Below are 8,334 nucleotides of genomic sequence, written 5' to 3'. Positions count from 1 at the left end.
TTAGCTCACTAGAGCATGTGACTCGCAGTGACTTGGATTTCTTTAGGTGGAGCATGTCTATCAATTCTGAGTTGGACATGGCTTTGTAAGTCAGGCAGAGATCAACTCTGAGTAAGCAATATGCCACTGAGTACAGCTGGAGTTTTTTCAGTCGGGCTGAATAGGACATATGTTTGAGGCCAGTAATCCTCTTGGTGAAGTGCTTTTGTGGTCTTTCAAGCTGTTGGAAGTGTCTTGTGAGGTACATCCCAAATGAGGTATTGTACTCTATGATGGGTCTGATGAATGATGAGTAGAGGGGCACTATAACCTCTTTATTTCTAGATGCGAACCCCTTAGTAATTAGATGGGCCACATAGAAGGATTTTCTAACCACTTTGGAAATATGATTGTCAAAGGAGATATTACTATCTACCTGGGTCCCCAGATCTCTTATTACCTCTTCTGTATTAAGGGGGCTGCCGCCTATGTGGTAATTCATGGGTGTTTTGTTTTCCCAAACGGGATGACTATGCATTTTTTTGCATTTAGTTTGAGGCCATGACTTTGACACCAGGTGTCTCTCAGTAAGGCCTTTTTGGAGGATGTCCATGTCAGCCGGAGAGTCAATTATGGCTTCCAGTTTTCAGTCATTGGCGATCTTGGTTAGCCATAGTCCTCCTGTGTTTGCCTGTACTCCTGAGAAATATATGCCAAACAGTAGGGGTCCCAGAACTGAGCCTTGTGGGACACCACTTGTGACTGATTTAGAGTCAGACCTGGAGCCCGCTATTCTTACCATGTGAGTTCTGTCTGTAAGCCAGTTGGCAGCCCATCTTGTGACATAGGGGTTTATGTTCAGGCTGGTGAGTTTTCTATAATACCTGAGTGAGGAATGGTGTCAAACGCCTTGCAAGATCAAGGTAGGCTGTGTGAACCACCTTTCCCTCGTCTATGGCTTTGGTAACTGTCTCGAAGAAGTCAACCAGGTTTAGTAGGGATGATCTGCCCTTAACAAAGCCAAACTATATATATGTATGCATCTCCATATACATTTATATCTATGTATAGGTTCATAGGTTAGTACTAGGCTAACTGCCTTTGTTGGCCATTTTAAGCCTAGCCAATTACCCCATGTGAGAATCAAACCCTGCACCTTGTGTTTGTAAGGTAAACACCTTAACCATTATGCCAAAAACTTGACTAATGTTAAGAAAACTTTTCCCTACTGTTTAATGACTCTGCTGAATGATATGTTTGAAAAAAACATCAGACATATCTACAGCTCAGATGGCTTAGAGATAAATTGTTGTGGCTATGGTGTGTTGGGTCTTGCGTTCAAGATTTGCAAGGCCAATTATATTGTTGCTGGGCAGAACAAGGGCTATTAGATACAGAGTGATTAAGGCACTTTTAAGTAGTTGTAAGCAGGTTTTTATGAGTTTGCATGGCGGTAAGCAATGCTAACTTCCAGTTAACTATGCTTATGGACAATTAGCCTTAAAAAGTGCTTAATCTGTGTAGGCATCGCTTAGCACTGCACAAACAGGCTTACTCCCGCTTACTACTGTTTACTCCTGCTTACCCCGAGGTAATTTCTTTAAAAGAAAAGAAAAAAGGGATGATAGGAAAGTGGTGAAAAAGGGAACATGAAGAGGGAAAAACAATATGAAAGCTAGCTAGGGATGTGCAGGATGGGTGTAGGGAAAGTCCATATCTGCCCATTTCTTCTACAGCAACAGCTATGCATATATACTGAATTTGGAGGTAAATTTGGACACTCAAACCCATAAGAGCAGAGTGAGGAGAACAATAATGTGTTGTGAATCCAATTAGACCAGATTACATGTGTCCAGTGGACATGTGTGCAAAATAGATAGCTATGTATGGAGAGACATTTTTTGGGGGGGGGGCATAAATTGCCCTTTTTGTAAGGTGAGAGTGGGTTGTTGGGGAAGGATAGTAGGTATATTTGGGAAGGTAGGTTGGGTAAGAAGACAGACAAGACAGACAAGACAGCATACAGGGGCAGTATATGACACATGTGGTGGGTAAACACCTTGGATGGGGAGGGGTGTTTGGTAATCAGAAGCCCACAAGCCCCCAAATGGATACAGTGGGACTTAGGTCCCCACCCATTTGCAGTCACCACTGCGCCTTCACAGTCCCAAAGGCAGCTGTGCTGGGGGCTGAGCAGGAGGGGCAGGCTGACCCTTTAAATTTGCCACGTGGCCCTCAAGCTGGCATAGCAGATCTTCCAGTTCCTTGCAGAGCTCACTACACACCAGACCCCAGACCTGACTTTGGGTGACAGGATCCTGCCTGTACTCAAACCCTGGAGAGGATGAGCCCCATCCTCTGAGGTGGTTCCACCCAAAGGGGGTGCAGGACCAATGGACGAGGAGGTCCCAAATGTTCTGGGGTCCGGTGCCACGGACAAGATGAGGTGAGAGAGACAGAGCCACTGGGATCGGCCTTCCCAGACATGCTATGGTCTTGCAGTTTTAGAACATATGTTGGTTAGTAATGGTAAACACATTCCAGGATTAGTTATAACAGCATGCATGAGTCTTCCAATTAACCAAAAACAAAAGATTTGGAACATTTGCATGGCACACAGAACACAAATGGAACCACAGTGGGCATTACACCGGCATGCAGGTTACATTGACAGCAACAGGCCACCAATGATAGCATTTGAATAGGCAACATTAATTGGAATATATTTCAATATTTGTAGAACAATAGGACACATGTCCCAAAAGTAGGTTTGGTGGAAATCATACCCATTCATTTATGTGTTTAGATTATTGGTGAAGATAAGGTGGGGGGGGAGATGTCATTTAACAAATGTAGATTCTTGCAGTGGTCACAGCTTTAATGATCATTGCTCTAATGATTACTCTACAAGTATTATTGCAACAACCTATGGCCTTGGGTTGGGTAGTGGTATGTTTGTACACAGTGTATAATTACAGAATTCTTATAGCTACTTTATACCTTTTCTTACCTGGAAGACCTGTGGAGGGAATTTATGTTAACACTACCTGACTGTTTCTACACATATTCACAAAATCCTAGTTGAAATTATGCATACAGCTTACACCACTCCTGGGATTCAAACCGTGGCTGTGTCTGCTAAACATACAACATGTGTTTTTTTTACCAGAACAAGCTATTGATAATCTGCTGTGTTTTTCTTCAGTGTTTTCTGTCTCATTCTCTCTTGGTTGTACAATATGACCTTGTAATTGCAACATTATTATACATACATTCCTATACATACCTTTTGACATAGCACAGTGTGAAAAACAGTGGTTAACACAACATTACTATTCAGATATCAGATCTTGGTGCATGAAACATTTCATATCAGTTAATCTTGTGTCTTACAGGGCACTAACTTTGTCAGATGAGACTTGATTGTTTAATGCTTTCAGAGCTATAGTTGCTATGCATAACCTGTACATATTTCATTTCATACAATACCAGAGTAAACACAACCAGTCCAGGGTTTTGAATTTTATTGACAGGCAGTTACAGTTTTATTGATATATAACCTATATGAGGCTATTACTGTAATATTGTCTGGTTTATTCAGTACAAACCATACCCATTTTTAATACTGCCAGGTGACATTCTACTCCTTTATATATATTTGGTATGAATACTAAAAGCTAGATTGTTCCTCACCAACCTCGTGATGCAGCCTTTGCAACCTGCTTGCATGGGCTTCCTGGTTCACAGCCTGCTCAGCTGGAGCTATAAGGAAGATAGAGAAACATTTATGCATACCTATCCATCACATACACATGCTGTACTTTGGTAAACAGTTATTGATATGAATACTTACACATGGCTGGGACATCACCCCTCTGCTGTGCTTCTTAGACCCACTGGTCCAAGAGCTCCCTCTTCCTCCACTTTAAATCAGCATAGTGGTGCTAGACCTGCTCACCAGTCTGAGAGATGCCAATGGCACTGGTGAGATTGCAGGTGAGACTTTCCAAGGCCTCTGCTTTGTATTGGGAGCCCTGGAACTTGTCCTGCAGCAGTCTCACATCATGGTTTTTAACAAGAAGTCCTTCCATGACCTTGGACTCCTGTATGCCCCAGCACTGCCCGAAAGTGCATGCCTTCTCCTAAACCAGTCATACTGGCTACAGTGAGGAGCTACAACTGGTTATGGGCTGTATTCCTGCCTGCAAGGTTTAAATACGGCAGATTTCCTGCACTTGCCATGATTGGTCCATTTTGTATATGCTGAGCTGAGCTAATCTAAGTTACAGGCAAACCTGCTTAGCTAAGGTTGGCACTGCTTAAAGGAGCAGGTTCAGCACTGTTTACCAATGGGCATATCTGCTTAGCTGGTCTACTCATTACTTGGCATTCATATTTAAGCAATGCTTACATTCGGTAAGCATAGCTGTGCAATGTTTAGCATTGCTTAAGTTTTATTTTATAGACTATCAGCTGTATGGGATTGATTCATTATTCCTGACATATTATAATTTTGTTTATCTTTCCTGACATCCCCCCTATGTGCTTTCATTATATTTATTCTTGTGTGACTATACTGTATGGGGCACTTGTGTTTATATGGGGGTTTCGCAGCTTTATTGCACTGACACCTCACATCTGGACCTACTACACTACTCTGGTTAACAAATATATGTTATTTACTACCTAATTATTAAAAGAAAAAATATGTACTGCTTTCCCATGCAAAATGCAAATTGGCATCAGTGGGGATCGAACCAGGAATGATTACTTACAAAGTGAATGTTCTAACCACTTCATTATTTCCACATTGCTTTTTTTTCTGGTATATTCCTATTTAGCTTCTTGTGATGTGTAAGCTAGGCTGAGCAAAGCTGTGTGATGCACACACCCACTCAGCTACGCTTAAACTTTATTGCAGACTGAAAGAAAAATAAACTGTTGTGTTTTATTTTCTAAACATTATCTGTGGGGGTTGTGCTTTTCAAATGATGACATGACAGGCTTTGCATTTGAGAGGTATGCTCCATGGACACTATCAGTGTCTACCATACCTCTCAAATGTACAGATTTTCACAGAATGCCCAGATTTTTGCCTTATATGTTTGGTCCATTTTTTACACAATTGTGGCTTTCTGGCAGATTAGTGGCAAAGCATTAAAGACTGAAGCTAGGAAATAATGACACATTTGAGTTTTATACTTCATACCCTTTGGGGACTTCATGCTAATGTGAAGCCTGTCATTCTATCGACTTTATAAGTTTATGAGAGCAATATCTCACATTTGTCCCTTGTTTAATATGGCTTTGTCCATATTTCTTGTCAGGTTGAGAAGTAATGGTGTCTGATGACACACTCGCTGCCTTTACATTGCCATACGGGAATTATGGAGTGCAGGGGGCATGTGTATAGTGAAAGCACTGCTCTCAGACACACACCCTGCGCTTGTGTACACAGCGGTGTCCATTTTAGAGCACGGCAGTGTCTTCATGAATATGCATGGTGCGTGGCCATGCTGCACAGGAATTGTCCCTTCCATACAATAATAAGCAATTCTTGCATGGAAGTTTGCTGAATCCTGGGGATTATGTTAGCAAGAAAAACATGATGAAATTTATCAGTGAATATCAAACTAGCTGTTATGTCATCAAATACAGATGTGAAAGACATTTTGTAGTGGGTATATTAAAGAATTGTTAAATGAAATAATGTAAGATGTTGATAACCATGTGAAAGAATTTTAATTAGGGTTTCTATGTGAAGAATTAAATAGAAAGCTGAGAGCATTTAGGAAACAGGTGGTCTGTCATGCGGCTTAGAATTAGCTCATGAAGTTAACGATCTTCTTTTGTATCTTCTCTTGTAGTATTAATGATACTCATACAGTGGCCTATCTTTTAAACCCTGCAGTGTGCATTTTCCTGTTGAAGCATCACAGTTGATTCTTTTGTCTGATAAGCTATCCGTCTTGTAATAACCCTGTTCAGTCACTCAAGCCCCATGTGTGCAGAAGGGAGAACATTGGTTTTAGAATCACTGTATCCAATGTGTCTTAGGTAAACAAACATTCTCTAAAATGTGCTTATGACACCACTAATGCTGTTTGTAGAACAGCTGCCACTAGATTAGTGATGACAAGATTTGCCTGACTACATTCTGCTTTTATGTCCTTCTGTTCTTCTTTATGTAGTATGATCTGTACTCAACAAAACATTTTTTCATATTAAAGAAATCATGGACTAATGCTAATTTATACCATCCCTAATTATTTCAGCTTAGTAGTCCACTGTTCCTTATTTTTAGTTAGCCAGTCATTAATTGATAAGGTATTTAATTTACTTTCTTTATCTAGCAGCAGTTTGCGGAAGATGTTCATCATTAGATCACTGTTACAGTAGCCTAAGCTATATGAGACACTCCGCCAGAGATAAGACCCGCAGGCCAGCTTTAAAAGCTTTAAGGCACCTTCTACACACCCAAACCACTGTATAGCTCGAGGAGAGCAATATAAAGTCAATGACAAAGTTGCCAGAACTTCAGAACTTTCTTGCCATCAAAGTGTACTCTTCCCTGCCTTTGGGTAATGGATGGTTAACTACTGCTTCACCAAGCTTGTGCGGATAAGTACCTCACTGGGGAATGCCTTTCACTTCATCATTTTTTGTGGACAAGCAATGCTCTTTTCAGTCAAAAATATTGACTAGAGGCTAGAACTGGGACTTTTTTCTGGTTGTCACTTAGTATTTTACCTCAAATTTAATTTTTTTTTGTTCATGGTTCCATATGGAAAATGCCTTTCAAATATTTAATTTTTGTGAGAAAAATATTTTGCTTTTTTGCCAAAACCCGTGGCTGAGGTCTAGGTCTTGTAGTTTTGGGTGTTATCATTAACACATTTTACCTCAAAACTTATTTTCCCAGTCAGGTTATTTTACCAACTCTTCTAAGGTATGTGCTTGTCGGTCACCTATTTCTATTGCTAGAGGGTCCTAGGTGCCTAAGGAGATTCCCCTTGTTATTTATCATTTTGGTGAAGAAAAGTGTTGTTTTTACTGGTTGCCATTAAGTATTTTACCGCAAATTTTACATTTTTTTCTGGTCAAGGTTCCCTGTGGAAAATGCCTTTCAAATATTTAATTTTTGTGAAAAAATATTTTACCAACTCTTCTGAGGTATATGGTTGTCAGTCACCTTTTTCTGCAGATAGAGGGTCCTAGCTGCCTATGGAGATTCCCTTATTATTTATCATTTTTGTGAAGAAAAGTGTTACCTTTCTGTCAAAAAACATTACTTGTGAAGCTAGCTAATGTGTTTCTTGGTTGTCATTACAAAAATTACCTCAGAGTTTAACTTTTCTTTCAGGAGGTAAGACTGACTCTTTAAAACTCAACTAACCACTTGCCAGACACCTTTTGTGGCAGGGATATAGACCTAGGTCCCAGTAACTTGATTATTCCTTGCCCAATCTGCAGGAACAGAAGAGTTATCAGGGTAGCTTCTGTATTGGCCTCATCTCTGCCACTGGTGGGTGACTCTTCTGTGGTCACCTGTTGTTCCTCAGACTACTCATCACTTTCTCCCAGTACCTATGCTGCAGGTCCTTGGGATACCACTTAGGACTAGGAGGCAGGCACATCCTCTGTAACTGTTCAGCTTCTTGTTGAGGAAAGACAGAAACACTTTTGCCTGTACTGGAGAAGGTACTGGATGACAATTCTTTGCTAAGCTGAAATGAGGGGCTTCATTCCCAGAGAAGGTACTGCCCTTTTAATTGTTGCCTTTCTAGGGGGATTTCCCAGGAAAAAGGAAACATAAGACTAAGCATTTATCTTCTGTTAAAGTAGATAAGGAGGACTGACTGAGCTTTGATAAATGTCTATTTAAAACTTTCAGTATTTACATGCTGAATATTCTCTTCATTTAAAAAGGAAATCATTTTTATCTTTCTCAGATTCCCAGTCTGAGGGACAGGATTTAAACTTAGACCGTATTTCTCAGGTTTCCCTTCCATGGAATGGGGCTTGTGACTCACAGGAAAGTTACTCTTCAAAGTCCCATACTGATGAGGTGTCGTTTTATGATACTTTTGCCAGGATGGAAGATTTGTTTTAAGTGGGAGCAAAAGTAAATACCAGAATCTTAACAAAGATATGACTCATTACAGATGGATTTTTCTCAGCCTACAGCTCTTCCTCCTGTGTTGCCAGCCTTAGAAGATACTTTCTTTGCAGCCAGAAATTTACCTGACAGACACCTGCTCACAGAAAGTCTGATAAATTATATAAGATGCCAAAATACCACAAATTCCTTTTCTGCAATTACAGGTCAGATACTGCAGTTATGTCTCTGACAAA

Source organism: Protopterus annectens, chromosome 2.part0 (assembly GCF_019279795.1).
Source record: "Protopterus annectens isolate FY-2018-M chromosome 2.part0, PAN1.0, whole genome shotgun sequence".
Classification (NCBI taxonomy): Eukaryota; Metazoa; Chordata; order Ceratodontiformes; family Protopteridae; genus Protopterus; species Protopterus annectens.
This window is presented reverse-complemented; position numbering follows the sequence as displayed.